Below are 9,442 nucleotides of genomic sequence, written 5' to 3'. Positions count from 1 at the left end.
CCTCGGAGAAAACTGAGACCTGCTTCTGCTCCTTTTCCCTGCTAGATTTCCCCTTGGTGCATTTCAAATCCTCAAGAGTGAGTTCCTTTAACCAAGTAATTATTTCAAAAAAATGAGCAGGTTTCCATAGGGCCATTACTTCTTTTATATTCTTGCTTTTTAATACCTCTCTTCCATCTCTTTATCTCCAGGTGTCTGATTTCTATGTCCTTTGGTTTGGGCTGATGGCTAATCAGCATTAGTGTAGAAATTGTTGCTTGATATTACTGATCTATATTCTTTCCATTGATATTTGATTTATCATTGGATTTTAGGGAAGATAGTTTCTTTAAAAATATTCTGGTAAGTAACTTGTGGGGGATTCTGATTCTCTTGGCCTAGAATTATAATGCTTAATTTCTGAATAAGTGATATTTTCATAGAGCTCAAAATTCCAAAGGTTTGAGTGCCACCACTGTCCCGAAGCCTTTTATACTTTTCTTTGGGGGCACTCAGAACTGAGTGTGTGTGTGTGTGTATCCTTCTGGACTTAGTTTAGCCTGAAATGAGCAAAGGCAAGTACCCCCCATTTTACACAAACAGACGACTTTCACAATTTGATACCTTTTAAAAATATATGAACTGTAATGTTGTAGAATTTTACAAGAGGCAGTGACCTTCAGGGCTGTCAGCAATGGAGGCAGAACAGTCGGAGGGACAGCAGGTGCTCGTGCTCAGTGGCTGAAGTCACATAACATCCACGGCCACCTCTGGTTAATCTTATAGAGTTGGTGCTGTCTGCACGCATTCAGGGCTGTGCCCCCCTCCCCACAAAACATATATATTAGGAAAAGTGGTGAGACTCAGTATAAGAAACAATAAAGAATTAGTAGGGGAAATTGAGTTTATTGTTTTTAAAAAGAAAAATTAGCATCCAGGTAGTTTAATTTCAGCTCCTATTAGACTGATGTGTTGACATTCACAAGGATGCGTAAACACCTGCAAGATCTTGGGGCAGCACCGGAGACTCTGAAGCAGCAATCACCACACACAAAGTTCACTGCTGCCATTGACAGCCTTATAGAATTACTTGATTAAGAAAAGGCCATAGATGTTAAATATCATCATTTTGAGAAACCAGTTCTTTTGAAATCTTATATACTAATGTAACTGAATTGGATAAAGAATTGCTAAATGTGTAATAAAGTATCCAAAGAGGTAATGATTACTGAAAACACCACAAATTGAAGAGGACCACAGCATAATGTGCATATATATTTTAATGATCTGGAAGAATCAGCTCAGCAGTGTATTCAAGACATCTAGAGATGATGTCAAAAGGGGGTGTCTTTGGATAGCTTTTTGTGAATGTTAGAGTGAAGTCAGGGTCAGGTACACAAATTAGGTTTAAAAGCAAAAGGTGAAACAGATTTCTTTTCAAAAATCTATTGTGTCTGTTTAGAAATCATCGAATCCATGGGTCAAGGTAAGGAAAAAAAAAACTAGTGACCACGTGACTGTTTCAGGAGCTGGTAGTAAAATGACAGTTGACAATTGTGTAAATTAGATATGATCTTGATGTCCAACTGACCCAAAGATTTTTATTCCATGTGCCGAAAATATATCAAGGAATAAATAGTGATCTATATTTTGTCAGCTCTGTTATCTCCCCTTCAAGCCTGCATTCTGATTGGGAAACTAAGAACTTCTACTGCAGGGAGGGGGATTTTCAAAAATGGAGTGTCCCCCAACAGAGAAAATAAAGAAAATGTAGCCGTACACTGTAGAGACACAGGGAGATCTGTTGAGCCAGATGACACTTGCTTTACTGTCAACTAGTAGGAGGTGCAGGTTTTGATGAATTGGGTACCACGTTGCTGCCTTTCTCAAGGTATTGCCCAAGGCTCTTGAGAAGCGATGAAGTGGGGCCAAGGAATTAGCCTCCGATTGCCCTTTGCCATGGATGTTGTCTCTATTCTCCACTTTTAAGCTTTAGCTTAGACAAGTTGCCGTGTCTTGCCAAGTGAGCTACAGACAGTAAGTACATCTTGAAGCACAAGGCTCTTTCCTCCTCACTGCAGCAGAGAACCTCTGCATTGGAGCATCCTGAGATGTCATCGATGGTCATTTTTCATGTTAGGAATCAGTAAGGATGCTATGTCCACATGGTTGAGGAGGGTAAGGTTTCAGTCTTTAAAGTGGTAATGATGGGTTGACCTTTTCACTTAAAGAGTCTCACATCAACAAATGCGTGTCTGTTCTGGACCAAGAAGAAACAAGTGTTTGAAAAAGAATAGCTTGAAAGGTCAGTGGGACATGTCAGGCATCTTCTTCATGTCTCCAACTTCGGGTATCAAAAATGGTTTTCCTATCCTGAGTGATACTGACAATTTGCCGTGCTCTGTGCCTCATGAATACCAAAAGCTTTCCTAAATAAAATATCTAGAAATGGTAACATTCTTGATATGTGTTAAACCGGGGGAGATGAAAGAATTAAAATTATTTCCAAATGTGCATTGATTTTTTTAAGCACATCAATTTTATAGAAACTTTTGAAGAATTAAAGTGACAGAAAATTACAAAGCACCTTTTCCTTCTGGTAAGAAAGGGTTCTGTATTCCTCTATTGATGAATGTAACATAGAATCAGTACTAATATTGTTTGTATTGTACTTAGTGTTTACAGAGTGATTCACAGATATTATCCTATTTCATCTGTGCAATGACCTCTGGAAAATAAGATTTCCTAGTTATGCTTTTTAATGTCTACTTTTAGCTCTGTCTAAAAGCAGATTGATTGAGCTCCATTTGCTCAGTTTAGAAGGCTGGAGTGATTAATTGTGTCAGAACATTCCAGGAGGCAGAGGAAAGGAAGAGACATGGGTTCTACACGATGGAAGCTGCTCCTGAAATGATTTGACCAGCAGTCTTATCCATTTTCCCAAGGCTAGAAACAGAACACAACCCAAGACATGGAAAACAGGGAGCCAATGTGACTCCAGCCTTGGCATGTATAGTCACGGCTGTACTCCTGTGCCTTGGAGAGGAGGATGCTTTGGGTCTCTGTTCTACAAACTCTGTTTTGCTTCATCTCCACAGTGTCTTGTTTTATTGGCATATGCTGAAACCCGATTTACATTTCATAGCATTAAAACAAAAATCAAGAACACTTTATCACTTATTAACTATTTGGTAAATAGTTTTTGGTGAATATTTAACTTTATTATTAGGTCTTACCATGGCAATGCACAACACCTAGTTCCCCAGATAACAGCAGTGGCTTAAACATGCTAAAATTGTATTTCCCTCTTACATAAAGAAGTCAAGCAATCGGTAGCCCACGGCTGGTTTGCATGATGGCCCCTGGGTCAGAGAACAAGATGCCTGTTATCTTCAGCCCATCAACCTGATGGCCCAAAGTGGCTGCCTGAGGGTCAACCATCAGGTCCACATTCCAGGCAGCAGAAAGGAGGGAAGAAATGTGCTTCAGTTCCCTTTTGGGATGGTTCTGTAAAGTCCCATGTAGCTTTCTTGCTTTTATTTTGCTTTAGACAGAGGGCTGAGAGACAGCTTGCTATGAGGTAAGCTCAACTCAGGACCAGCCATCTCCCTCGAGGGGAGGGGAGGGAGTGGGCGGGGAGGAACTGATCATCCTGCACATGGTGTAAGACACCACAATGAGCCGCCGGGGGCCTCTGCAGTCCGTCCATTGCTTCGGGCTGCAGTGAGCAGTTGGTAACGGTTGAGATGTTCACGTAGAAGTGCTTGTATGCTGGAACAATTGCTCGGTTCATTTAAACTAGTGGCTACCAGGGCACGTTGGAGAACACATTTGTTCTCACCTTCTAGCCAGTGACCCTCCCGCCAGGTTTCTGTCCTGCTGTTCATTTCCACGTTATTTTCCAAGACTCCCGGAGGAAATGTAAGCAGCCTGATGCTCAAATGCTTTTCTGTGTGATTCCCACCTTGTTCTTTGCAGGAAAAACAAATTGCCTAGAGAAGAGTGGACGAAATTCCAACCCTCCATTTCTTTAAAGCTCTGAGATTTGGTGTTAGGAAATAGAAGAAAATTCCAGAAACACCCTTAAGAAACATTATTCTTTCAAATGTGATTTGGAACAGCAAAGGACAATATATTTTATAGAACAATTTTTAAGACAACTGAATTGGCAGTAAGTTTACATAATGAAACTTCCAACAAGTCTTTATATTTCTCCTGGAAATTCCTTGGTTCTTGGTGTAAATTATTAATAATTAATATCAGCTTTCTATTCTTTCTCTTCCTGTAGTTGTAGAGTTAACATGAAAATAGCTTGTTGTGTCACTGAGAAAACCTCCTGGTCAGCCTTCTAGTTAAACAGCATGTGTGCTTTTCGGTGGCAGGTGTGCTAAATAGTAGTTTTCAGGCACTTGAGGGATGCCCATCACACCAGCACTGTGGGAGCCTATTTCTCACCCACGACCAGGTTAGACCCTCCTTCCTTCCACTGCCTCGCCCAGGCCCCCGCATTCTGGTTCTTTCTCACCACCCATTTTCATAAAGTTCAGCCCTGCACCAGCAGAGAAAGTCTTGGTTTCTCAAAGACCAGGAACTTAGTTCTAGGCTTTCTGATAAAGGACAGTGTATAAAATCAGGAAACTTTATATGTCTTTTGAGGCCTCAGGATCTCTACAATTAAAACAAGAACTTGAGTTACAATACTATTCTTTTCCACTTCTGAATTTCTAAAACTCCACACAATAGCTTTTTTATTAATTAGCTAAAAATTTTTCCAGAACATATTTTCCTAAGATTCACAGATATCTATTAATTTATATTTAAAGATGCTATATTTAAGAAATGGAATAATTATTTACTTTTAAAAAGTAATTTAAGTCAAGAAATATTTGATACTGAATGTTTACTATGAGTTCAAGTATGTAAGCTTAATTTTTGTGGTACTGTCGATAAACCACACAACGTGAGAGTTCTGGGTTAAGTTTTATCTGGGGCAAAATGAGGACCAGAACCCAGGTGACAGCATCTCAGAGAGCTCGGAGGAACTGCTCTGAAGATGAGGGGGAGCTCAGCAGTATATGAGATTTCATTGAAGGGGGACGTGCAGTCAAGTATACGTTAAGTCAGAGGCTGCTGTTAGTCGAGGAACAGGTGTCTCTGTTAATGATTTTAGTGCTTTTCTAGATAGGATGAAATGCAAGAATTTGGGCTCTTAAAATTTCCTGAAAATGTCTAACTATTTGAAGGCTTTTCTGCCCATTTTCCCAGAGCACAGAGCGCCCCATTACTGATCTCCACACAGAACTATTTTCAGAGGGTGTTGAAGGTCAGCAGCTGCAGTGGCTCATGACTTAATCAAATCAGAGGCAGATGACAAGTGCCAATTTTTAGTTGACAATATGTATATATTGTAGGAAAAAATTTACTTTTCAACCCTACCCCTGTTTTACTTTTAGTTAGAGCTCAACTGATAACTGTTAGATGACTTAAGTCAGATGAGGGGTGAAGGAGTCGTCTCTTGAGCCGGCCAGTGCTCTATGTCAGCCTCCTTGATCACATTCAATTTTCTTTCTCTTCAAACAGCATGCATCTGATTTTATGAAGTTTGGAGCCTGTCCTGAGCACATGGGGTCTGGAAGTGGCCCTGTTCCTCTGGTCTTTGTTTATTCTGTGAATTATGGTGTGAATCTTTATGTGCCCAAGCTTCATCATAATTTCAAAATTAAAGGATTTAAATATGGGAGATGGATGCCAAGTTCTGGGAATAGATTTTCAGGATAACAGCCAGGATTGGTAAAAAGTAGGGTGAATGGATACAGCCTTTAAAAAAGAAATGTTATTTTACAATTTCTGGCAGATAAATTAAAGTTCTTGTTGGGATTCTATCAGGAATGTTTAATTGGGAGACCTACCTCCCATTTTCATGAAATAAAATAATTTTATTATTTGTTTAGTGCCTACTGTCTAACAAATAAGTATCCCCTATGCATATAATTTTATCGTTTAATCTCTACAAAGATTCCCTGGAGAAAACACGTGTCACAGGTGAGGGAACCAAGATCATACAGGGTAAGTGGCTGGAAGGCAGATGGGGTGGAGGGCTTACCCTCCTTCAGGCTGAGACAGAGACACCAAGGTTTATTGACAAGCGTGTTGCTGAAGTGGTTTATTTAATACTTTGCTTCCTTGATGAAGTGGATCTCTTGAAATTGTTTATGTCTGGATTATCTTCCCCTCTCTCCTCTGCCTCAGGACTTCTCCTCATAAGTAGTATGAATTCAGCCTGAACTGATTCAGGAAAATCAGAAAATAAAAAATTAGCCCACACAAATGTCTGATTAGTCTTTGTAATTCAGTACTTCCTAAAACTCTTAGAAACGCAAGGAAGGTGTGTTACCTCGGGGACTGAGTGCATTTGAAGTGTGAGAAATGTAGTGTGATCTGGTAAAGGCACAGGCTCTATAGACAGTGATCCGGGTTTGGATCCTGGCTCCACTAAGTACTGGAAACATGACCACCCAGAGCCTCAGTTTCTTCATGTGTTAAATGGGCTGATGGAGCTCACCTTCAAGCGGTCAGGTCAAAATGAGATGGTACGAGTGACTCTCAGGCAGAATGCTTGGCAAAGTGCTAGTTGCTCTTGCTGCTTTATAATGTCCTCTTAGGTAATTCCGTTGTCCATTGGCTTGCGAATACCTCCTCATTTGATTTAAAAAAAAATAGCATGCCTTAAGAATTTTAAAAATAAGGAATGAAGATTTACTGATTAATGCTGTGTGTATTTTTATAGGTCATTTATTAAAAAAAAAGTAGGAGTTCTCTAAAGAGAATTTATTCAGTGTGCCTAGAATATGATTCAGTTAAAAATGATTTTCCTTTAAATACTTTTCAGAAATTTTCTGTGATATTTTTCTTGAATAGTAGTTGAAGATTTCTGAGGAGGTTTTACATGTAGAAAAGTTTATTCTTGTAACAATTGACACGTTAAATAAATGATTCAAACCCTGGACAGCATAAAGCCCTGGCTTTTTTTTTTTTAATATATATAATTTTGGTGGTTAGTTCTATGACATATTATTATTTATTAACGGTTTTGATTTTGCTTCTGCGTTGTCCTAGGTTTCGGCGCATGTGCCTGGGAAGCTCTCTCGGGCAAAGATGCTTATTTAAGAAAGTTGTCATTGTAAATGCTCTCAAGAGGATTAAACAAATTCCACAGCAAATAAATGAACATGTTTGGAAGGTTTTCCACCCTCATGTAATTTCCAGAAAACAGACATGATTCACTTGCTAAACCAAACACACAGGTACAATAATGAGCCTGGCTCACATGACTGGATAGCACGGAGGGAGCCTCATCTATTGGCGTGGGTTACGCTGCAGGAAGCGCAACTGAAATTTTAATTAGAATTTATTTCCAGAGAGTGCTGCTTCCGCGTTTTTCTCCCCAATGTAAGGAAGCGCCCTCCTTGCCTGGCCATCAGTCTGCAGAGCTCCGCGGCTCACACACTCCCCTGCTCATCAGAAGGCTGATGGAGCCAGTTTGCTTAGACACACTTAGCTACACTCGCAGCGGAGATCATCAGTCTCTTCTGTGTGTTCACCTCCACGTGCAGGGGAGAAAATCGACTTTTGCTGCCGACAAACGCTAATTGACTACCAGTAGTTTCAGAGGGACTGTGATGTTGAAAACTGGTGTTCCTTTCATTTTTATATGTTGGATGCTGACAAATTGCACGGCCACACCCTCACTGTAAGTACACCCACCAGGGAGGGTGTCGGAGTTTGAATCTGTGTGTTTTAGTATTCAGATCCTGGCACTGGTCAGCTTTCAGTGTTCTCGCTGGGTTTGGGAGACTATTTCTCAAGCGATTTCTTTGGCTTCCAATAAATTTGCAAAGCCGTCTCCTTCAGTGGAGTTCCGATGAGTTGAGTTGGGAGGGGCATGTGAAATTGAGGCGGGCAGAGAGGTGCAATGAAAACTAGCCACCATCTGGTTACCTCTCATTTTTTATGGGCCAAAGATGCTTGCCTTCTTTTCTTTCCTCCTCCATCCATCCCTTCAGGTCAGGGAGTCGTCTTCAAGAATTTCTTCCTAAAATGTAAAGTAATGATGAAGGCAGTGTGTTTCTGTGGTTGATTTCATTTGATTTGCATTCATTGTTAAAGATTTTCTGGTGAGGTTCTTATGAGCTCTTAAAAGCTAGAAGAGAAGCACAACCAAGGAGAGAAAGTCAGAGAAACGAGTCAGCGGCCCCTGTGAGGTCTGCGGGACGAAGGCAGGAGGTGGGGCAGAGGCAGCACCGTGGCCTCCCCTGCAGCCCTGAGGGCAACTTGCGCATGTAAAGCCAGCGTCTCTTGTCACCATGTGTTCTAACAGGACTCCTGCTAAAGGAATGCGAGGAGATTTGGGGAGGACTTACCTTTTACCCTCTGGTCAAACATCTTTAATGCTGACTGTATTTATTCAAGATGACACAGAGATCACCTGCAGAGCGTGAGGGAGCGGTGCTTGCTTCCTGTCTTGCCCGCCCCAGGCTCACTCATCAGACTCCTGATTCTCGCAGGCACTGCAGTGCCCGTGGGGGTTCTGCTCCTGGGGGTCTCTGCTCCTGTGGGGGGAGCTGGGCACAGGAGTGCGCACATTGGAGCCGGTCGCACCAGCACTGATACCTCTCTACGTGTTGTGCCCTTTGTGTAAGTAGTAGAGGTGGGATCCAGAGTCTTCCTGTGTCTACGGAGTTCTCCAGCAAACCTAACTTGGAGGAAAGAAAGAAAATGCCTACTGTTCCATGACTGTGTCCTAAGGGTTTAAAGCTCATGCGGAGCACACGTGAGATCTCATTCAGTAAATACTCTGGGGTCTTTACTCTGACTTGTCATGAATTTGGCATTCTCATAATGTTATTTCCCTTAAAACATGTCTAAGCAACCATTTTTGTGTGATGGTTATTGTGCTTAAGTGTCCTGAAGAAACTGTTGTGGTTGGAAGTGTGGGCATCAGTGGTACCAGAATGGTTGGTGGCCCTGGGGGCTGCCCGAGCTCCACACCATTTGTTACCAGCAGTCTTTCAGATTGCATCTTATTCCAGAGCTCACCGGGGCTCCCATCTCTCACTACGTGTCTTGAGAGAATATTTGTTCAGAGGGTAGGGGACAGGATGCTTCCAAGTCTGGGTTCTGGGGTTCCCTGTCTAAAGGTGGCACTGGCACAAATCCTTTATTCATGGAGTAATGAAACCCCCCAGTCTTGTGGCTAATTGGGACTCCCTGTCCTTCTTCATGTTAGGAGCCGGATGGCTTGGGTTAGGCCCCCAAACCTGTTTTTGGTGAGCTTTCAGCCCTATCACACCACTTGTGTTGTCCCGTTTCAGTCACAGACTTTGATTTTTGCAGGTAGGTGTGAATCCTGGACAGTGCCTGGGACTACCAGGTTTCCCCTACAGTAGACACTGAAGAAAGTTCA

The sequence above is a fragment of the Camelus dromedarius genome, chromosome 13 (genome assembly GCF_036321535.1).
Source record: "Camelus dromedarius isolate mCamDro1 chromosome 13, mCamDro1.pat, whole genome shotgun sequence".
Taxonomy (NCBI): Eukaryota; Metazoa; Chordata; class Mammalia; order Artiodactyla; family Camelidae; genus Camelus; species Camelus dromedarius.
Note: the sequence above shows the minus strand (reverse complement) of the source record.